General features: G+C 47.0%; 1 protein-coding gene and 1 long non-coding RNA gene across 4 annotated transcripts in view; one reads left to right on the top strand and one right to left on the bottom strand.

Moving 5' to 3' along the window:
• The window catches only part of LOC135391009 (uncharacterized), a 244,285-nt gene that overhangs the window by 75,194 nt on the left and 144,892 nt on the right, over positions 1 to 24,199 (top strand). The window lies entirely within an intron of this gene.
• LOC135392711 (uncharacterized) lies at positions 16,712 to 17,913 on the bottom strand. The gene is made up of 2 exons (XR_010422196.1): positions 17,777 to 17,913; positions 16,712 to 17,156 (listed from the first exon to the last, which is right to left on the bottom strand). It is a non-coding gene; the product is annotated as an uncharacterized LOC135392711 (long non-coding RNA).

Below are 24,199 nucleotides of genomic sequence, written 5' to 3'. Positions count from 1 at the left end.
GATCACACGTGCTCGTCCTAATTACGTCGGAAACGTATTATTGTACGAAGAGAGGCGGAACGCGCACCGTTTCTCAGAGCGAGAGCTTGCAAAGGGCACGCAGTGCTGGCGACGTTGGTGCTAATTTCGGCCCCTGCGACAATATTACCCGCACGCGTTACTCGCAGGTGTGCCGTTGACAGATGTTGCTAGCCGGTGAAATTTAATCAACACTTCCCGTTTCTTGTTTTGACATGCGTTTTTTCTTTTATCCGAGGACAGTAAGTAAATATACCTGGATTCACAGTAAGCACATTAATCACACGAAGTCATTTTTCCTCGGACAATTTATAAGCTGCCTGGGAGTGAAAGCCAACGATTTTTTCACTCACGGGAGGGGTCACCCATTGGCTTTGTTCGTATATGCGCGGGAGCCGAAAAGCAGTCCCTGTTCTGTTCCGGGTGATGAAGATGGATTTGTCGCGGTGCGACTTGTAGTAGTGCGACGCCGTGCATTTCCCCGATAATTCCTAAATCTGTTTACACGTTTAATCCCACAGAGCATTTTACTGTAAAATTTTTACTCGGTAGCCATTTCCTTCCAGTCGTGATAGTCAGGATTGCCGTGGTAGCCTTCTTCTGTCAAAGCCACATATCCTAAGTTATTTTGGTCATTTGGTGACCAAATGCGTTCCAACTGGGCATTCGCGGATAATTGAACCTCTGTATGCAATAAGGGGATAAGTCGAAAAATCCCAAAATGAGAAAAGGGGCCCGATATGATTGTCCGTCCCATTGACACAAAGGCATTTCCCGTTTTTTACCATGCTGTAGCGGGCCAACAAATCGCAATAAGGTCCTAAGTTTTCATTGGCAGGTGCATACTGGTATGTAGATGTCATTGTCAACATCCCCGCAGTAGTTTTTATTTTCATTTTCATTTTCTGGTGTTCTACCGGTCATCGCTCAACGCTGCTCATCGCTCAATCCCTGATTGGACTTCATTGCAAATCCGAATCTACAGTCCTGTCTTTCCCGTTTCTTTTTTTTTTTTTTTTTACGGACCTGCGTTAGTCGTGACGTTGCCCGCCTTGCGAGGCCGACTACGGCAAGCAGTTACACCACCACCACCACCACCACACCACCATTGTCAACAAAAATAGTAAAAAGACGATAAGTCGACTTATCCCCTTATTGCATACAGAGGTACAATTACTTTAAAACGGAAGCGGATACAAAACGTACGAAGCGAATAATTATAAAATCGAATCGAATCGGATACGAGGTGAGTATGATGGAAATTTATGTTCTGAGGCTGGAACACACAGTAAGGACAACCCAAATACACAAGCCTATTACGAGGTCAGTAGTTGCCAATCCGAATCGGATAAACACGCAGCACATGTACGGATATAAACATGTGTGTACAGCATGTATACGTGATATACGCATTCGTCGGGGTCAAGACCAGCGGCGTGGCCGAGTGGGATAAGGCGTCCGCTGGTTGGTGGTAGCCAAGGTGGTGCTGAAGACTGGGAGGTTCGAATCCTACCGCCGGCTGTGCTCTCTGAGGTTTTCCCTGGGTTTTCCGAAGACCTTCCAGGCAAATGTCGGCACAGGTCCCTCTGAAGTCGGCCCAGGACGCGTACTAACCCCCCGACACCTTCCTGCTGTCCGCTGTCCATCTGTCGACGTCTGTACGCCGGTCATAGCCACAGTTGCTTCGCGGCGTTCGCTTTGTTTTATGCCCTCTCTCTTGTGACTTTTTCGACCTTACGGGTCCAGGTTCTCAACTATTCGAATATATTCGGTTTGGAAGAAATATTCGAATATACGTAGAAATTCATGATCGTGATTCGATTCCATTTTCGGATCGAATCGAATGCATAATTATTCGCTTCGGCATTCGAAACGTTCGAATATTTGCATAGGACTAATTCCAACGACCGTTCGACCCTTTCGAGGCTAAACGCACAGGAACGAAAGTTGGGGACTATTTGCAGTGATAAAGAGTAAGTTTGAGGGCCAGGGGAAAGGAAAATGATTGCAAGTTTGGAGACTAATAAAAGCTGAAAGTGCTCCTCAGTTTACTCTTATTTCCCTTAGGGCGCAGAAAATATCTATTTACTTACTTCCCGAGATATGCTCCAGAAACTAGAAAGAGACACTATTAAGTTTCCCTTTGGAATTCAATCAGCCATCTTTAGACCAAGGTCACGTGATTGGCGAAGGCAATCTCTGTAGATAAAAACCGTTTCACGTCAATAAGCGTCATTTGGTTCTAGTTCAGTGCTGTATTCGTGTTGTTTTGTGTGTATGGGATATTTTAATTTTGTCACCAATTAAGACCAAATTTTGCAACTTTGTTTCAATGCACTTTACGTCCACTAATACCCCTGTCACACGGGCAGTCTTCAATGATCATTGAAACCAATGACCATTGAAAATGCGTGTAGTGAGACCAAGCGTGTGACGTGTCAACTTCCCAAAGAGTATTGGATTCAATGTTCCCCGACAGGTTGGCAGGTTGCACGCTACACGCATTTTCAATGACGATCAGTTTCAATGATCATTGATGACTGTCCGTGTGACCCGGGTATAAGTCATTTGCACCTCACACAGACACCTACGAAAAAAAAAAAGCGAACTGAGCGTCCGAATTGTTCCCGTCCGCGAGCAACCTCAGTATCACGTTGGCTCGTTCCTTCAGAAATGATGGGGTCGTTTTTTTTACATCATATTTGAACCGCTTCCTGACGGGAGAACACCTTTTGAGTCACGAACGTCTCGTCACAAAATCCTTGCCCTGATTACCCTCTCTATTATACCCAAGCACTGCTGAGAAGTTTCTTCCAGAACGCACACATTGAAGGGGCTTTCTCCTGATTGAATAAAAAAGAGGCGCCGTTCACTTTTGCTATTAAATGATCAAGCAAAATGCGATTGCTTCTTTCTTAAAACACGTCACGTCGCAACGCTGCGGTAACCGGGTAGAATAAATTGAAAGTTGAAGCGGCTTTCGTTGTTACTCGAGGCCGACTGAAAATCATGATTCAATTGCGAACACACTTGATTCTTCTTCGCGGTCGGCCGTGCAGGTCTGTTTTTTGTGTGCAGGTGTTTGTTTGAAAGGTTCGGGTCGAGTATCAAGAGAAGAGAAATATATGGAGCCCGTTTATTATATTTAAAGTTTAAACGGTGGTTTACTCAGAATTTCGTCCTCTCGGGAGGGGGGAGGGGCCGAGATAGACTCCGCGAGGGGGTGTATTAACATGCTTTTGACGAAATATTTTGCGATCTCACAAAATTATAGGGGTTTCCTCCAGATTTCGGGGGGGGGGGCGTTAGGGGGGGATCTGGATAAATAACTGAGTTTAATATTTCGTGGTTATCTGCAAGGAAGCTGCGCTTGGACCGGTCATGGGATAGTTACTCAAAAAAAAGCTAACAAGCTAGTATAGCATATTGTCCTGTTCACGATACTATAGGATCAAAGGAGCGCTAACGATTGCTTTGCGTGGCGCTCAGAGGAAGGAAGGCGCCGTTCAGCATTCCTTGTCGCACCCTCATTGGTTCTTGGGGAGTGACGTCTTCTCGTTTTTCCAGAGAGGGAATTGCAGCGTACTCTCAACGTCCGGCGTCTGCTCTTGAAAAATATTCCATCGAATAGCAGTCAAACTACGCCAGTCTTTCGCGTGGGGTTTTCGACCACTGACCACGACCGTGGTCAGTGGTCCACGAGGAATAAAATGACACGATAGTTTCGAGATCTACTGGAACAGATGTGACTGTCCCTTTAATGAATATGTCACACCGCTTAGGCTTTATTTATCTAGTTTATACAGCACGCACAGACAACAACTTCCTCATCCTTCAGGTTCATCAGCGGTTGCTCCTTTGATAGCCACGTGCATAGGCGCCGTTGAAGCGGGGGGGGGGGGGTGCAAGGCACTCCCCCCCCCCGACTCAGACCTTTTTTTTCTTTTCCGTGACTTTGCCAGAGCCCAGCCGACGTGGTCAAGGCTGCACATCTCTGAAAGTTCCCGCCGTATTTCTTAGTTTTCTTTTTCGTTCCGTAGCCCGCAAACAGCACAACACGACCTGTCCTAAATAATGTGGGACTGTGCAGTGGCGCCCGGGTCCGAGATCTTGCCCCCCACCCCCCCCCCCGAAAAATTGCCTAGCGGCGCCCTGGCCACGTGATGTTGTGTAAAGGGATGACCGGCTACGTTCTCCTCCCCAATACCCAAGTCTGTCCAAGCTGAACGGAGGAACCAATACGGACCCCGCTGTTCCGCTTCGCTGCTCCGATGCCCAAACTCTCAACATCTCCTGGGATTTTCGCTGACGCTTTGCTCCTTCTTCGCTTTCTCCTATTTAGAGCAACTTGTTTTTCTTTTTCTTTTTCCCCCCTGCTTGCCGCTGTCCTTTTTGTCGATGCGCACTCTTTCTCTGATGAGGTTCTGTTCCTACTCTGGCACTCTCCATTTTTTGTTTTGTTTTTTGCATTTAGTTAGATATATTTAGCAGCCAAATAAACCTTCTCTCTCTCTCTTTCTTTACTTTCTTCTAGTATGTCCTGCACTACATGGCACACAAATGGAGCTAGAAGACCTTTCTTTTTTTCTCTCTCTCTCTCTCGCTCTCTGTCTTTCTCCTGCCCTGGGTGTTCCTCTATATAGTATGTCGTCTCGCAGTGCATTATTCTCTAATTCGTCGCATGTCCATCACTTTTCCTTTCTTTCCCTTTTTTAGTGCAGGCCTTCCGTCCTCTTTCTTTTTCGCCTGTCCGCACGTCTGTCTGCCTTAGTAGTTTCACGCAACTAAGGCTATGTGTTAAACAGAAAGAAACAAAATATCGAGAGAGAGAGGTTGGGGGTACGTAGAAGAATGGATAGACGGGAAAGATACAATCTCTAAAACCTGGGCCTTAGTATCAAGGAGCAACCATGGAAAGGAGAATCTCGTAGCCCTCCCTTGAGCTGTTTGTGAAACCATGCGCAACAACAGCTCTGCAGCATCGAAAGGATGTGGAAGGGGACAAAATAAATTTGGAGTGGGTTTGATCAGTACTTAACAACATCCTTGCGCGTAGGATACGTTTTACGTATAGAACACGTACGTATAATACGTACCGTATGAATCAAACTCCTGTCAACCACCCATCAAGCACACGCACGACGTAGAAGCAACTGCCTCACAGTGCACCGATACTACCACCACTTAGGGGGATCACGAGCTCCTGTGACGTAGTGGTTAGGATATGGTCGCTTTCAACGCCGAGACCAGGTGGTACGGTCAGGCGATACCTTCGGTCAGGCTGACCTTTCCGAAATAAACGTATACCCCCCCCCCCCACACACACACACACGGATTCGAATTCCGTCGCCGGCTGTGCTGTCTGAGGTTTTCCCTGGGTTTTTCGAGACTTTCCAGACGAATATTGGCACAGTTCCCCCCTAAAGTCGGTCCAGAACGCGTACTAAGCCCTCTGTCCCCCACTCCTTCCTGATATCCTCTCTCCACATGTCCACGTCTGTACGCCGCTAATAGCCTACACGGAACTTAAAAAAAAAGTACACTTAGGGGGTTCCGGCATGGAAGATGGGAAAGAGAAACTGAAGCTCAGTGGAAAGGGCGCCATGACGTCATTGAAACGTGGTGTGGGAGAGAGGGGTCAGTTTGGTGCAACGTCAGAGTGACAACCTGTACGTACTTCGCTGTAATGTGGCAATTATCTATTGTGGCTGGCATCTCCACGACATCGATGTCAGTCACCGTAGCAGTCACGTGGTTGGAAGACTTGACCCAGCGCTTGAGTGTTGTTATTATGTGAGTTCTAGCGCATCATACGCTATCGCCTTTGCGTAGATCTGATCTTTAGTAGATCGGAAGGTGTTCCCGATAACGGCTCCGGAAATCTGATAAGCCGATCCCTTTATTCATTTGACGTGGATGACATCACGTTGCTTGTCTATGATTTGACAGCTTCGTTTATCGCTCCGTTTTTGTAATGTTCTTCCGATCTTCTAAAACCGTTCGTAATCCAGAGCTTTAGTACATCGTACGCTATCGCCTTTGCAGCACGTAAGGAACAGCGTTGGTTGCTCTGCGCACGGGCACAACAACAAGAGAGCTTCGCGCATTGCGCAGAACCACTAGGTACGCAAAGGCGATAGCGTACGGCGCAATAAAACTCACTAATAGCGTCCCTCGGCGTTCACGCAGATAACTTACGTACGCAGCTATACAACGGTTTCTCTTCTCTCGAGCTTTCTCGGGATATTTATCGAGCCTACCCGACACCTTTTCAAAACAGAACAAGTTTCTTACGAATGCACCCCATCCATCACCGGAATGATGCCTGCGGGTCTCATGCATTTTTAAAAGTTGCATCTGGGTCGAGCGCCGTGCGATCCTGAATTCGCACTCACTAGTCGCCGAGTGGAGCGCATGCCTGGTATGGAGAACGTACCGGAACGCAAAATAGAAGTTATCGCGGATTCGGTTTCGTGTTCGTCAAAGAGGATGCGATTATGTCTGCCTGTGCGACATATAGCTGAAGGGGCCCACGTTACCTTTTAGGCCCCCAAGAATAGAGACAGCAATTATCAGTGATGGCCAGTTGTTAACTACATGTAGTTAAACTACCTGATTGTAGTTAAAAAGTAGTTAACTACTTGCAGAAATGTAGTGGCAACTACTAGTTAAACTACTATTTTAAGTAGTTAACTACAGTAGTTAGGTTACTGAGGGCGCCAACTGCTTCCGACTTTTACCTTGAGCTACTTGTTTGATGAGAACGGAGGTGCAGAGCAATTGTGTCGTGCATGTGTACTAAATCTTCACTTTTAATGCCTGTCTAGTGGAGCCTCATTTAATGTGAAATAATTCTGCAACTTAGTTTATCGCGTAGGCACAGAAAGAATCCCACCGCAAGCTTTGTATTTGACGATCGTAGCAATGGCTTGAGCCAAAGTTTAGTATTGCTTGTGATTCATATTTAGGTGTCCAAGAACACTACAAGGGATTGGTGTTGGTGGACAACGTTAAGTAGTTACAGGTGTAGTTAAACTACATTGCAGTAGTTAAAAAAGTAGTTTGAACTACTCCCCTGAGAAGTAGTTGAGACTACTCAGTCACAAGGTAGTTATAGTTAAACTACTGTAGAAGTAGTTAGTGGCCATCACTGGCAATTATAGACGCGTGCTAATAGTCATTTTAAAACGGATAGTCGAACAGATAGTCAACTCAAATACAAAGTGAATACAGTCAACCCCCGCTACACACCCTCGGTTTCCTGAAAAATTATTCATAAATCGAGCGATTCATGAAACGAAAATTCCGTTAATGAGTACTATCGAGCACATGGAACAGTATTTGAGAGTTGGGATTGCGTTTATAATGCAACATACGTATAATTCGCACAACATAGCTGACGTGGACGGGGGCCACGTCACTAGTACGCTCTGGAATCCTTCTGACCCCATAGTTTCCCTGCCAAATGCGGCCACCTTATTCATAGATTGAGGTCAGGAACACTTGGTCCCCCTAATGTGTCCTGGGAAAACCGTTTATTGTACGGATTTCCATGGCTTAAAAACCGAGGCTGCAATGCCTGGTAAAAAAGTTTCGTCAGTTCTGGCGTCATTCACAAGATCATGGAATAATCACTTTGAAGGTTTCTGTTGACCTCCAAACGATCCGTTCATAGATTGAGGGCAAAAACGCTGGGCAACTCCTAGTTCGTTCCCAGAAATTCCATTCATTATTCGGATATCGAGGTTCATAAAACGAGGAAAACACTAATGTAAAAAGTTTGGTTCCTCGGGCTCCTGTTCATAAAACGAGGGAATTCATAAATCTAGGGTTGACTGTAGCTATAAAACCGAATCGAATACGGAGCGAGTAGTTGTATAACCAGATATACAGGGCGTTTTCTTTTTATTATTATTTATGGCGGACACGAAACATCGTCAAGAGCTTCTAGCATTTACAACATCTCCTGCGACATATGTTATATCAAAGTAAACTGCGTATCAAGCTTTCATATCATGTCTTCCACTGCTGTAATTGTTTCGTCGCTGTGACATTATGACAAAAATAGATACTTCAGGAAAGCGTGCAAGGTAAGACAAGGAGCGTTCCCGCGAGAACAGAGCCTCGTTGTGACTGTCATTAACATAAATGAACGCAAAAAATGAAGTACATCAAGGAAAATGTTGCGTCGTGTTAAGTAGGCCTTTTCGCACGGCGTAGGTGCTACGCAGTCAAAGCACGCTTTACAGGGACGTCTCGGAGGGAAGGACGATGTTATTTCTATTTTTGTACATGTGTTTGTACTTTTTTGTGTGTGTGTCTTCGCCTGATGAGGTGAAGGTTTTGCACGAAAGCTTGTGTATATTGAAGTTTTATTTCAAAGAGTGCTTCATTTCCTGGACTTATTGTGTTCCCACTCCTATCAGACTGGACTGTGTATTTATTTCCTTCCTCGCCCAAGTGTTTTGTGTGATAGGGTGATTCAAATATACAAATGTTTGCTCCATGAAGGTTTTTAAGTTTTGATCAGAATTACCGATTTACCGAAACTCACTACTGAGCAAGTTGACAGGAAGATGTCAGGAAATAACTAAGTAACTACCGAAGCACCACATCCGACATGTTTGTGAAATACATGTGTAAAAATGAAGATTGCAATGAAATGGCACCTTGACACGCACATACATTGGATGATGATGAGGTGGGCGCAATATTGCGCACTGGGAATAACAGATGAGGAGATGATGATGGGGGCTTTCAGAGAGCCGTCACCAGACCAGTGGAGCACAAGTACTCCTCCAGAAGACGAAGGTCTTGCATCTGGTGGGCAGCGTTCGACCACGGTCCGAGGATCTTCGCGTGGTTGAACGGCCGCATGTCAATACGTTGCATAGAGACTCCCATTAGTGCACGCTCGTGGTGATATTGCCCACAAGCCAGGATGACGTGGCAGAGGTCGCCGTGCACTCCACAGAGGGAAGACGAGGTGGAGCCGAGACGGTGTTGACGGTGGCACCTTGAAAAGCAACTTCGGCACAGCTGCATTTAGTCTTAATACTTGTAACTACACTTTGATATGGTATAACGGAACTCGGAGTTTTGCACGGCTGCGGTGCAAACGTACTTTGTATTTATTTATTACGTGGCTTACGCGTGATGAATATTTACTTATGGGGAATACCTCGAACGTCCCTTGATGGAGCATTACGATTATTACCGAGCCAAATTTTACGCTAGTGGATTTTGCTGGAACACATGACAAGCTAAGCTTGACAAAATCATTCGGTCGGTGGGATTTCTAGATTAAGGACAGTCATTACAGAATTTTCGTAATAAACCTATTAAGGCGACCTAGGTGCGATTTTCACAGGTGGGTTATGCCAACCCCACCTTGATACAGAAGGCCTGCTAATTGTCTCCTCTCTCTCTTTCGCTACGTGGAAGTATAAAGTCAGAATTCGTCTGCTACTGCGATTCACCGTTTCTGCGAATTCAAAACCTCGCACAGCTAACTTGGAGCCCGTAGACCTAAAAAAAATGCAAAAAAAAAAAAAAGTCAACACACTTTCCAGAAAATCAGTCCTGAGAAAGATATGGGACCGTTTTGCGCTGTATTTTAACGATTTCCCATTAGTACGCGACGACGTTCAATCACTACTCGCAGAAGGACGGGTGGTTCGTCTCCATGGCTACGACGCGCTGAAAGCACGTTCGTGATTGGCTATCGCCTTTGAAGAGACGATCCTGATTGGCTGACTCTTAGTTGTTACGTCACTTCGACGAGTAAGCAGGCTTTCTTTATCTAGGTGGTGTTGGCTATGCGGCGGGGCGGGCATCTTGTGACTACGTGACGACTAATTACCTAAAAAGTCATTAGTTCTCTTATTAAGTATACGGTTTTCAGGGAAATGCGACATAGCAGAATTGCAGCCGGCCGGTATTTTAAATTTTATCCTCTTTTCTTCTTCTTCCTCTTTTTTTTTTTAATATCCTGGAAGCTAGCATTCACTCTGAGATATAAATCGCCAAATTTTGGGTGTGCAAACGAGCCGAAACTGAAACCACCCACTTATCGAGCGCAAAAGCGGGAAAGTGCATTCGCGTCGGTGGCGCCACGTGTTTTGTTACAGCGATCGAGCTGACTCGAATAAACGATGATCTGGTTGGCCAGATAGACAGCTTTCCGGCCCGGATAAGCTAAAGCGATGTCGTTTCTGCGCTCGAGAAGTGTGTAGTCCTGTTTCGGCTGATTTGCTATACTCCAAGTAGGCGATTTATATCTCAACAACAACAACAACAACAACAGATAAATTAATGATGGCGAATGGGGAAATTCGCCACATGAGGTGGCGGCCCACTACCCCAAGGCACGCTGGGCAGGATGAGATGTGTGTGTGTGGTGTGTGTTTATATCTCAAAGTACGTGCTCGTCCGCAGGATTTTTGAGAAAGAGCGTGGATTCAAGTAATGATTGCGTCCAATTCTGCTGTCCCGCATTTTCGCGAAGACATCTAATTAAAAAGTAATAAACTTTAGGTAATTATAGTAGTCGTGCAGTCACAATGCTCTTTCTCACAAGATGTCCTTCTGGTCGCGCGTAACTTTAGGTATTGTAACTTTAGTTAATACGTAAGTTGGAGTTAGAAAAGAAAAAAATATGGAGATGATGCTCCTACGAAACACAGCAGCCGGCTTCTCCGAAACACTTGAAAGTAACAATTAGTACGTCTAATAAGTTAGAGGCTCCCAAATGTGGACAAGGAATATCATTAAAGCAGGTGTAGCACGCTGTCTAAGATCCCTCGGCCATTGTCCAAGAGCTTCAGCCAAGTGTAGAGGACGGTGGTCCTGTCTTTCCAAGGCGGCTCTATAAGGTCATTACGTTGGACACTGTATCTGGAGCAGTAATTAATGCGTGTTCAGTGTTTTCAACATCAGCACACGTGAGGCAGTTCGGGCGGGTTTACTTTTCCCATCTTGAAGAATAGGGCACGGCCGAAAGGAACGTCTAGTCGAAGGCTGTGCAAGCAAAAATGCATTAGGGCTGGTCACACAGCTTTTTTTTTTCAATCTGTAAGTGATAAAAAAATAATCAAGAGAAACAACCTGTATATACAGGGTGTTCAAAATTAAGCTTTCACTAGCACTTGATAAATAGGCGAACAAAAGAAAACTGGTGCTATTTTTCTGTTCCTTGAGTACGAAACAGGTGCTACATAATTAGCGGCACCTGTTTCTTACACAAGTAGCGTAAAGTTATCATCCGTTTCCTGTCATCGCTGTGTTTCCGTAGCGCTCGTGAAACCTTAATTTTGAACACCCTGTATATGCAGCAGCAGCATATGTACGGTTAAAAACATGCACGCGGCATGTGAATGTGATGTATACATACGGATCAGAATATGACGCATCGTTCACTTTCTTTTGCGCCCTCTCTCGTGCCGTTTTGGGGACTTACATGCGCATGTTCGGAACAGTTCCAATATGCTCGGTTTGGAGGAAACATGAATTCGATTGTTCACCCCCAAGCTTACTTTCAGTCTTCCGAACAACGCGTGCTTGTTGAACTATAATGCCCACGAACCATTTAATGGGTCATCCCTAAGCCCTTAAACGGACAATAAACAGGTATACAAAGTGTACTTTTTTCTAATGCAGTGCGATTCGTTGCCTACGGTGAACGTTTTACAAAAAATTGTTGTCGCCAAAAAATTAATATAATGGCTCCAAACCGACCAAATATTCACTTCACTCTTTCGCGCTCATGTCCCGCCCTGCGATGCTCTGGCGACAATAGCCACACGTCATTTTGACGTCACGCATTACCAACCATTCAGAATGCGGGACGCTTATACATCGATTTTGTTGTATCGGGAAGTGAGGTCGATTCCAAACATCTTTCAACTTGTCAATCCCCAAGGTAGCCAGATCAAACGGTACCAAAAACCCGAAAATGTTTCGTTTAATGTGCGCACTATGTTTTCTGTGCTCTATTGCTCCGCGAGGTCACCGCGATCTTCCTGCAACCGGTTCCTTCGCGTGCTGCAGCTTGCCTCTGTGGGGCGTGTCACTGGCTAGGAGAGCGAAGTCTTCCCCACCTCCAGCTGATGTGATCCGGTTCCAGGGATGAAGGAGAGACCCACGCGGATTATGCTTTTTGAATGGCATTGTTTTCGTGTAAAGGCCATCGCTAGAAGGAAATGAATTCCATATTTGGGTATCGTGAGCCACGTCCCTTCATGGAGCATAATAATTGGAAAATGTTTGTCGAGGTGTTTAGTGCCCCTTTAAACACCATGCCAGGGATGAGGACGGTGCCAGAAGAAGAAGAACAGTCTCCGTTCGAAATATCGTCGGCTATCGCCCTGAGGCTCTTGCTGTAACATCGATTCGATGGGAAATTCGAATGCAGGGTTTCGCGTTGCGATTCATAAATCGAATCGAATTCGCAATTATTCGCTTCCGGAATTCGAAAAATTTGACTACTCGCGCCGTCCTATATAGACAGCAACTTTCCCCTTATTACATACTGTAGTCAAACTTCTACCGAGTGCTTACGTTACCAACAAGCAAGCGTTTGCGCCGTCGCAAGACTAATGCAGGCACGCATTCATGCGTGCACATTTTTAATCTGCGCTGAGGTGTTTACAGATTTATATAGCGTTTTTTTTTGTGTGTACGTGTGTCTGCCTAGGAAAATGCACGCATTCCTTAAGGTATGTGCAGGACAGCGAAGCAGTTGTTCTTAACTGCCTGCAACAGCTGTTGCGAAAATGCAGCCTCCCCCGCATGTCAGTTTCTTCGAATGCGTCGTCTACCTCCGTGTCTCGTCGGTTAATTGCTCTACATCCAGGCTCGTTGAGTAATTCCGACTTGGGTGAAGTTGGCGGGAGGCCCCCTCAAAAGCATGAAAAGTTATATGGAGATGTCGTTCTTTGCTTTGTGCACGACACGGGGAACAGTAAGCGTTGCTGCGCCGAATGTTTGCGTAAGGACATGTTGCGATATTCGTTCTCGAAGTAGCTTCGTGGAAGCGGGGAAGGACGGATTAGCCATGCGGTAGAGCAACGTTGCGTAAACACTGTGTAGGAACGTGCTCTAAAGGATGAAGAAGTCATGTACCACCGGGGGGCTCCTGCTACATTGAGGCATTTGCTGCACGGCGTGTACGAACTTGCGCTTCGTGCAGCGAGCCGCACACTAAGAAAAAAAAGAAAAGAAGTCAATTGTGGAGCAGTTAGAGCTTCCAGTCCCTATAGAGTGCAGGAACTCCACATTTTACTGCCCTGTACAGCGTAAGTCTTAAACGCGTGAACTTTCGTGTATTTAGTCCCGGAAGGGAGTAACGGTTGTGGCAACTCATCTAGTCTTTCAAAGGACTAAAATTACTCTCTCTCTCTCTTCCCTCCCCCACCCCTTGGAGGGTAATGCAATCTTATGGCGAACTCCGCAGGTCCTTTTGTACGTCGCGGTGCATTGAATTCAGTGGACTCGTGTCACTGCAGCTAGCATCGGTTCGCCCAGCCGAACTTTGGGGATGGGAACCTGTGAAGCTGTCCTACAGCTTTTTTTCCCTATCTCCACATCCTAAGGATGAAATAAATTGAAATTGAATTAACGAACAACAACAACTTTCTTGTGAGATTATGAATGGAGGAGTTTCTTCGCCAGGGCGATACTCTACCCTATTGCTGGGTGATGATGAAATAATGATGCCCCTTCACAATAAGGATAGAAGTCCTATGGTATCCAGAAAGGTGAAGAGAGCTTTGAGGGCAGAACGTTGGGTGGGCTGTAATGTGGTCAGGGGACAAAGCAGTTTTTGAGGGGGGGGGGGGGTGAGTCGTTAAGGGATCCGAGTACGGTTCGGAAGGTTGGTAGTGTGGGCATTGGAGAAGAATGTGCTCTAGATATTCTACAGCACCGGCAGTGAATAATATGATATGATATGATATGACATGAGTTAACTGATGCTATAGTATAGCCACGCGCTAGGTGTGTTGCGGGTATCTGCAGAAGATAGAAACCCGAAACGCATTTCGATGCAACCCCCACCCCCCCCCCCCCATCGTGATCTGTTGTGCCTGCCTGAATCTACCCATCCTTACCCAAAACCCCTACATTAACTCTATTCATCGTCAAGCGCTTTCACAGGTACGGAAGATTCCCGGGCAGTCATTTTGCTTACACTGTGAAACGCCGAAGGTGAAAGGTGGGTATAGAGAGAGAGAGAGAGGAGTTCGGAAATGAGCGCGGACCATGTTCCGGCCTACACCGCCGATATTTTCGGCGTAGTGAGAGCTACACTGGTGTTACACTCGTCAGTGTATGTCGTTCAGTAACGACCAATGTAACGTGCTGACGCAAATCAATCTAAGGTTTTCAGCACTAAAACGGACAGAGAAATTCGCCAGAAGAACACGTTTCTCTCTCTCTCTCTTTCTCGGGGGTGCATATCTCGTGCCATACCAATGCACTCTCCCCTGTGTGTGTGTCCCGTGTCCCGTGTGTGTCTCTCTCTCTAAGTTTTAGCTGGCGTAGCACGCCTTCAACCTTACCTGTGCATATGCACAGATAAGTAAAAAGTAGTAGGAAACGACTTGAAGTGCACGAATGAAGCTAGGAAAACGATGAACGACTACGAGGACCTAGTGTTGTTCACAAGCTTTCGTGGGGAAACTACGCTTCGTAAGTTTTGGTACACAGTTTCGGTGAACTATGCACGGCAAGCTATGCAGATCGAGGGCATCGTCAGATGTAGTGCAGAATTACAGGCATTTCATTATCCGCAGTGGAATATTGGATTTCGCTCTAGTGCACTGCACTAGTGTAAATTCTGCACAATTAGTTCGCAAAATATGTTGGGGCGACTTCAGACTAAATATATTAGGCCGCAACGCATCCGTGATTGTTTGTGAAGGATCCAATTTAGACCTCCGCGGAATGTTTAATGTACTGACGAAAGTTCTCACGAAGAAGTTCCGCGATGTTGCGTTCTTCTTTTTCTCCAAAAACAGCTGGAACCGCCTGGAGCGAGCAGCACAGGTCGTAGGAACAGAAAGTAAAAGCAAAAGATGCCAAACGCAGCGCATCATAATTAATTCCCCGCCATGCAGCACGCGCCATTTCCACAAACTCCGTCGTTTCCTTATATGGCGAGCTCTAGTCTCCTTCCCGTTTCTGGGCCATTTCTCGGCGCAACTATTTGGTCGTCTGCTTCCTTTTTTCTCGGCAGAAACGCTCTTTTCTATCTGTCGTCTGCTTTCGTGTAAGCTCACGCCTTTCGTCTCACATAGAATATGTACACGCATACTACGCGCCTCGTTTGTTTCAAACGTGTCGCCCCCCCCCCCCCTTTCCCCACACTTTTACGCACTTCAAAGGCGTGCGGTTCTTGTAACACGTTCGGCTTCTTTAAATAAAAAAAAGTAAAAAGAAGTGAGACATTTTTGCATCCGTTCATCATTTTTTACGCGCCTCTTGTTCTCGCAGAAAAGAGCTTTCAGCCAGCACGATGCCTTATAGAAAGTGGCAGAGTCTCGCGCCAGTCTTAACTGCCGTCGACAGCTGGTGCTTAAGTCAACCCGGCTGCTGTCACTTCTTTGTCGCGTACAGGGGCCCGCAAACCACACCGGGTTGGTGCGGAGGAAGGGTGTGTGGGAGAGAGCATGAAAGAAATGAGCTCGATAAATTATGCTAATTACTGCCGCGCGGGCAGCGCAGACACTCGGTGTAACTTAGTACGCGTCCAGCGAAGCGTGTGCGAAAGTATGTTCGCAGCGTCGCAATTCGAGAATTTTTACAGCCTGTTATTTAAGCTGGCTGCAGTGTGAATTTTTTATTTACGTGAGAGACGTGCGGGAGGTCTGAGAAGAGGGGTGTTCTTTCGCTGTTTTACGGTGTGTGCAAAGTGATTTTGAAGAGTGTGAAGGGTCTAAGATGACGTGAAATATGTTCTACAAGCACTTAAGTTTGCGTAGGTATGCGGCTTTCTGAATATTTTCAGTACAAAGCGTCGAATTCTATGCTGAAGCCTGAGTGAAATTGCATGTCTCGCAAAGGAGGGAAGCCACACAACTAAGTTCGCATATTGTCCGGAGAATGGACTTATCACATTCGAGTAATGCACAAATGATCTTTCCGCACCAGACAGCTAGACCGTACCCTGTCGTGGCGTCATTAATGCATTAACGGTGCAACGCGTTGGAAGTTCAAGTACAAAGAAGAGGCTGGCTGGTGTCATATCTGAGCTGCCACGTACAGTGCTCGCAACTTCCAACAAAATTCCCGTTACCATGACCTCGTCCGATAAGCGCTGTTGTCAACAGACTGGGCAAGGTCGTCCCGAAGATTGCACAAGGGGTTTCTGTCGGGTCGGTTTCCACACCTGTTGACAACAAGCGACAGACTGTCAACATCCTACCACCCTTCGAAAGAAAATGGGCCAGACCCCCCCCCCCCCCCCCGCCGGGCGCTTATCGGAGCGAGGTCACGGTAACGGGAGATCGGTTGGAAGTTGCGTGCACTGTACCTATAGTGGCCACATCAAGAAACTTGCGCTACCCCGCCACCCCACATACTTGCACGATCTGTACATTGTGCTTCTTGGGTACTGGCATTGCAGACTCTATGAGCGTAGTCACACACCTCGTCTAAGACATATCTATGACAATTGGAACACCACAACAAAGTATAAAACAACAACAACAACTTGATTTTAATGATGATGATTGGGGGATTGATTATATGACTCGTAATATTGGTGACTCTAACCATTTCTGTTAGCCATGCTATACAGACTGCTGTTGTATATTGTAACACAATTTTACTCGTACGGGGGCGTTAGTGTACAACTGATGATCTCAGAGGGTAATGTTGAGGGGCGAGGAGACACTGCTGTTGTCGAAGCTGAGCGTCATCGCTTCTGGTCTGAGGGAATGTCCTATCAGATGCTTCCTCCACACAAAAGCCAGGATCAATGCCAGTAAAAGGAAACCCAGCAGGACCTTGAAGAAGGGGCTGAGGGCCTCACGTAGCGGCTCTCCGCGGGAACCGCCCTCGGTGCCACTCGCTAGAGGCAGGCGGATGTTGTCCTTGCTCTGCGGTGGACGCCACTCCTCCAGCTGTCCTGGAGAATCCTGGCGTGTTGAAGACAAAGGAAGTAAGGGCAAGGATTAGTAGCTCTTTCGCAACACGTGCATTCTTGTACACGTAGTAATGCTTTCGAAAGGGTACTTTTGCAACTGCGGAATACCCTGCTACGCAGCAGTCGTGGATGTCGTGGACACGTGTGGCAGAATTGAGCTATGAACGTAGACGTAACGGACAGTATGTGCCCACGAGCGTCGCCTTCCTGTGCTGACGTAACGCATTCGACAGGTGTTTAATTGTTCGCGGCTGACATTACAATACAAGCATAGTCTTCGTCCTAATATTAGTAGGTGAACAACACACAGTAAAGCGACTGTACACGTGAAAAGGGCAATATTTTTCTGAATATGAATAAACACTCCTGTCCACTTCGTTCAGGGCCTATACCTTTTTTATGCTTCTTCAAACGCAAGCAAGTGATGCGTTTTACGGAATGCTAGTAGGCACCGCACGGTTTGAAAAAGGAACACTGCAGCAGTGTTGGATGTGTAGTTCCTTCAAGGGCATTTTGTACTTCCTCAAATGTAGCAAACGGCGGCGGTCGTTGGGTAACGCGCGTAAGCTTATCTTGCTGCACTTCTGTATGCCCTATATGTTTTGCACTAACCTGTCCCACCGGAACCATGGCCATCTTTTCAGGCCTTGATGCTCGCCAACTGCACTTGAAGGTTCAGCTTCTTCAGCTGGCGGAGCCTCCAGCACCTTTCTTCGACCTCCTCATCTCCACCTTTTGAACTGACTTCATCTTTCCTTAAAGTGTTCAAACGTCGTCGTCGTCGTCGTCGTTCTCTTACGATTCTTGACGGTCTTTCAGATACACTAGTACACTTCTTGAAGATATTATGTTTTTTTTTTGTTGTTGTTGTTTAATTCTGACTACGGGCTACCCGTACTTGACAGCAGAAAGGCCGATTCTTATCTTTATTATACGAGAACCTATGGAACCGCTTGAAATACCCATGACGTGGTCGTCTGAGATCACCTTATGAATTTATTGGTAAATTGAAGGGGTCACGTTACATGGGGAATCCACACCTCAAGGCGTCCCGCATCTCGCAATAACTCACGAAAGCTCCTGTGGGAAGCACTTTTCTTAAAATATTCCAATGGTTGTGGGTAATATTTTGTAGAGTCTCTATTTCGTCCTGTTTCTTGTAAAACCTGGCAGATCCCATTCCACCAGCGCACGTCCCATTCGTGTACATGCACGTTTACAGGTCTTTGCATCGTTGCATGTCTCATAACTACTGACGTGACAAGATGACAAAATTACTTGGTCCATGGTCAAATCAAGCCCTACAACGCTCTGCCCTAGGAGCACCGCTAACCTTTACGGTCATTGTAGGATATCGAACTCCACTGTGAGTCTCATCGCTTTATATTTTCGGCAAATTACTGCGAGGGCCAAAATCTTCATTTTATTTTTTCTTAAAATAAAATCAATTATTACCTGCGGCGATGAAGCATCCGCTTCATCCTCATCATCAAACTAGAGTTGAGGTTATTGCTGTGTCATGATTCTAGCCACGTATTTTGCTTTTTTTTTCTTCCGTGTCACCACCGCGAAGCAACAATGGCTATGAGCGGTGTTCAGACGCGGACAGATGACAGCAGCAAGGAGTGGGGGACGAAAGGGGAGGGAGGGGACGCACGCAGACATCTACGTTGTTATGGTGTTAGTTACAAGCAAAGTGTAACCTGAGAAGTTACTTGTGTACTTAGATAATTACGTTAAATAAAATACTCTGAACAGCATGCCTGATGGGCTGACTTCCGGGGGAACTGTGCCGACAGTCGGCTAGAAAGTCTCCGGAAAATCCAGGGAAAGCATCAGACAGCACAGGAAAGTGGTGGGATTCGAACCCATCACCTCTCAGTTTTCATCATCAGCTCATCATTTCTTCGCAACCATCATCGTGCACATTCAACTTTACCATTCACATACCACGTGTTAGAAGCCGGCAAAATAAATAAAGAAATAAATAACGAGCGATGCGGACCTGAAAGACACGGACCGTGAACGACACCAGAAAAAAAAAAAAAAGCTCGTAAGAAACCAAAAGCGATCCGGCCACGCGCTCCCCCATAATCTCCTCTCGCCCTCAGCGTCGCGCATCGTAAAATTCACTCGTCACGGCACACCGTACGACTGTCTTCTGTCAAGAATGAGCGCTCTAAATTGGTCCTACCATGATATGGTGCTCATAAAGACACTCATATCACACCCTTCTTTCCTTCATCTCCACCGCCACTATCGTCATCACCGGGCAACCCTTTCCACCTCCAATACATCCACACTTGGGGGAAAAAAAAAGGGGGAGAGTCAGTCAAGAGCACTACCTCCAGAGTCGGACAGAAATAAAAGTCACATTTCTCGAAGCGCCGTGCCTCCTAAAAGTTCATTCGGTCCCTCACTTTAGTTCAAGATTTTCTTCCGCGCTCTTCGCTTTTTTCTTCTTCTTCTTCTTCTGCTTGTTGTTCTACCGTCATACCATGCGATAGAGGGTTTCTGGGCCGCTATTCCATTTACGAGTCTTCCTATTGTTTTTATTGTCTGTCATAGCAGGTCCCTTTACTCGCGCCGTTCGCGTGAATTCCACAAGGGCGGGATAGGTTTTACAGCCGTCGATCCTATCGTATTTAATTTGAGCTTTATTTGACTCCGCTACCGAACCCGGTGCTTTGATGGCAGCTTTTTGTTTTTATGCGGCGTTCCTGTTTTAATTACTTCCCCGATGTTGGTGTGGAAGAGTTGGTGTGGAAGGTGGGGGATAGAACCTGGGATACGGGTGCGAAGGAGGTATTTAATATCGTGGCGCGCTTTCATGGCAGGCGTGGTCGCCCAGTTCTCGTTTGCGTGACGAAAAGGAAGCAAAGTAAGGCCAACATGTGTTGGTTGCGACATTTTGTATCGGCGTTCACCAAGAGTCGCAACTGGAGATGCAGGCTTTGGTGCGCATCGTTGATTGCACGTGTGTTTGGCTATCTTTTTTTTTTAGTTTTCCGGTCGTGTTCTTTCATTCCGTGGGACGCTGAATGCGTCTTGGAGAGACGATAAAAGATGAAAGTCACTGGAAAGGTTAGCCAGCTGTAGGGATCGAACCCACATCTTCTGGGTTGCCGGTCCAGGGCTCTACCAATTGAGCTGTGGGTTCGATCCCTACAGCTGGCTAACCTTTTCAGTGACTTTCATCTTTTATCGTTGATTTCTTAGGCAATTTGAGGCTTTGTTTGTATCTGTCCCTTCTATGTTGTTCCAGCCTCAGAACATCAGTTTATCTCTTGGAGAGACGGCAGGCGTTCCCTGGATCCTGGAAATAAGTTTGACTTATCCCGTTGCTGAAGGCAGCAAACAATCTGTCGCGATTGTCTTCGTTTAGGTTTGTCATCACGACTAGCTGCCTATAGTTCAAGGAGCATGAAAGGGTTCGAAAAGGGATATGTCAGGAGGAGGAAGAGGAGAGACTGTACGTTACGACAGTACGTCCCTGCGCATGAGAGAAAGAAAAGGTTGAAGAGAGCACAAAGCGGCTGTCCACTCAGAGAGCAGCAATAAGGGGTATTCGCAGACGGGCCACAACACTGTGGTGAAAAAGATTAAGTAACGTGTTGGTGGTGTTTGTGAAGGACTCACCGCTGTCGGCCTCACAGAGGTGGGCAACGTCGCGACTGACGCCCTGGGGGAATGTGCGTCCTGGGCCGACTTCTAAGGGAACTGTGCCGACATATGTCTGAAAGCGTCTGAGGAAAACCCAGGAAGAACCCCAGACAGCAGAGCCGGCACCAGGATTCGAACCCGGTTACCTCCCACTCTCGACGTGACATGGCCAGCACGCTAACCACTGAGCCACGCGATCTGGTGAAGCAACGCGGACCTCACGTGCAGTTGTTGTGGCACCGTATTTGAGAGCGATCCAATGAGACCGTTGATGCAGCATTTCTGGGGGCTGCGCTGCTCGGAGCTGCATCAACCGTTCTACGTGCACGAGAGGAAAGGAAAGGAAGGAAAGGAAAAGGCTGAAGGACTGCGGCGAAAGGCTGACCTACTTTTATAACGTATAGGAATACAAGTCCCGGGATATGAGTTCTCGCAAAAGGTACAGTGCTGGACAAACGTTTACGGAACGCGCGAGCGGCGTATTTTCTCTGGGCAGAGACACCCTAGCGGCGAGCAGAAGCGGGCGAGTCCACCCGTTCAGAGGGATGGAAGAGTGCGCTTGTGGCGACCCACCGTGGTAGCAGTGGTAACTTTGCTTTTGAGTGTAACAAACGCCAAAATGGTTTCGTTTTCGGTCTACTGCACCGAGCGCGAGTGGCTATCGCGGGAAGGAAGTCTCCCCGCTATCGGAGAGATAACAGGGCGCTAAGATGAATTGAGGTGACAACGGGCTCGCAGTGCTTAGCTTTTTTTCTTTTTTTATTAGACAAACAGAAGAAAAGAGCGTATACACTTGAACACACACACACACAAAAAAGAGGCAGACGGAGACGATACTGTCTCAATACTTTGTCGGCCCCCTTTCGCAGCAATAACTGGGGCCATACGCACAGGAAGGGAAGCGTATAACCGACGGACAAGGTCCACGTCTTCACATAGCAAGGACCACTCTGCTTCTATAAATTCCCAGAGTGCGTCCTTGCTCCTTGTAGGCGTCCGTCTTTTGCTCATCCTATTCTTCAGGCTGCCCCAGACGTTTTCGATGATGTTTAAGTCCGGGCTCTGCGCAGGCCATGTCAACTGCATTACGCTGAGGCGTAAAAAAAGAAAAAAAGCTAGGCACTGCAGCCCGTTGTCACCTCAATTCATCTTAGCGCCCTGCTATCTTTCCGATAGGTTCCTTCCACTCGCGCTCAGTGCAGCAGACTGAAAACGAAGACATTTTGGCGTTCGTTACACTCAAAAGCAAAGTTACCACTGCTACCACGGTGGGTCGCCGCAAGCGCACTCTTTCATCCCTCTGAACGCGTGGACTCGCCCGCTTCCGCTCGCCGCTAGGGTGTCTCTGCTCAGAGAAAATACGCCGCTCGTGCGTTCCGTAAACTTTTGTCCAGCACTGTACGAGTGCAACGCGCAACCCTAGTGAGCAAGAGCGCTTTAAAAATCGCAGGACAGAAGAGCTGCTTCCCGCGGTTTCCGTTCTGTGGCGTCACATCATCCGCCTAATAGTGAGGCGCGCGCCATCTCTTCTTCTTCTTGCGGTTGTATTTGGCGCCCGTCGTCCCGCGTCGGCCACAGAGCAGTCGACCGGTCGCCTTGCTCCGTCGATGTAGCAGACGATTCTGGGCAGCCAATGAAAGTACTCGTATGATCTGACGTCACAACACGCCAGAAGGGGCTGCGGGAGACTGCCGCCGCTGCGCGCACCCCCGTTCGATGTGCCTTTCGTGCTCCTTTATGCTCACAGAGCTTGTGGTTCACCTTAGACTGGAATAGTGGCTTGAGAAGCGACACTTCTTCGGTTATGAAATGTCTGGGCATCGTCACCATCACTAGACACTAGATCCAGTATAGACGAAACTTTTCCTGAAACCATGGTATCCGCCATCTTGCCCTCGCGTGCTGCCATCCGCTGCAGACAGTTTTGAACGCGTACTACACTCCGCACTCCACATAGTCGAAAAATGAGATGTTTAATTAAACCCACGACCCCTTCCAAACACGGCAGCAAACCAAACCAAAACGGCAGGTTCGTAGCAGCCCAGAACAAAACAAAACCCACCTGTTGTCGAGGGTACGGAAACACACGGTTCGAGGGTATAGGTTAGAGAGGTTCGTAACAGCCCAGAACAAAACAAAACCCACCTGTTGCCGTGGGTACGGGAGCACGGTTCGAGGGTAGGATAGAAAGGTCTAATAGACCTTTCTAGCGGTTCGGTTCGGTTTCTACACGGTTCGGGGGTACACTCAAACCGTGTTTCCGTACCCTCGGCAACAGGTGGGTTTTGTTTTGTTCTGGGCTGTTACGAACCTCTCTAACCTATACCCTCGAACCGTGTGTTTCCGTACCCTCGACAACAGGTGGGTTTTGTTTTGTTCTGGGCTGCTACGAACCGTGATTGTTGCCGTGTTTCGCGGGGGTCGTCGGTTTAAACTCTGCAGTTTTCAACAATGTGGAGTGCGGAGTGTAGTACGCGTTCAAAACTGTCCGCGACGCATAGCGTTCTCCGTGAAAAGCAGGGAGTGGCAGCCCGGCGAGGGCAAGATGGCGGATTTAGCGTCAGCGGCACGTTCAGGTAACCATTTGCAGGCAATTTTTTGCGTGCAGGTGAAGTTCAGGTGACCTTTTGCAGACACCGCAGTATTTGCGGTGATGGGGAGTAAATTTCAGAGCCAACAGACTAAAAATACGGGAGTAATTTTTCGATGTAGGTAAGTAGAAGCTGTAATTATTTCCCAACTTACTCTTTTTTTGTCCCAAAGCGTAGGTCTTGCAGAAAAAGGATCAACGACGTCAACGTTAAAAAGCGATACTCGTTCAGCAGCACCATAATCGCGCTGCTTATTAATGAGACTCCATGTTTTAGGCCGACGATCTGGTATACTGTATTACTGCTCAAGGCTGTATTATCAGAGACAACCCCCTTCAGGAAATCTACAAAAGTAACATTTTCTTGCGACTCGGCACCCAGAACACATTTTTTGCCGAACCACGCGTGTCTATGGTACCAGCAAAAGCCGCAGCATAAACATCGCCGCACTATCCTCGGGCGTTTATCGTGCATTTTTTCCCCAGCAGTGTTGCCAGCAGAAATTGCGTGTCACGCTAACACGTATATCGCCACTGGGCCAAGATAACACTTTTTCTTTTTCTCGCGTATATATATTTCTCGCGTACAATAATTTAATTAAGAGCATGGCCGCTATATTACCTACTGACATTTTTGGCAACCGTACGAAAATTGATAGTGTGCAGAGTTCCCCGCGCGGTGCTACTCTTCGTGCCCACCTATTTATATCGAGCCTGACCTCAATAGATAAAATATAGCGACATACATAATATATGGAAGGTAAAGGATTAATGTTCATCAT

Source organism: Ornithodoros turicata, chromosome 4 (genome assembly GCF_037126465.1).
Source record: "Ornithodoros turicata isolate Travis chromosome 4, ASM3712646v1, whole genome shotgun sequence".
NCBI lineage: Eukaryota > Metazoa > Arthropoda > Arachnida > Ixodida > Argasidae > Ornithodoros > Ornithodoros turicata.
Note: the sequence above shows the minus strand (reverse complement) of the source record. Positions and strands in the feature narration are given on the sequence as shown.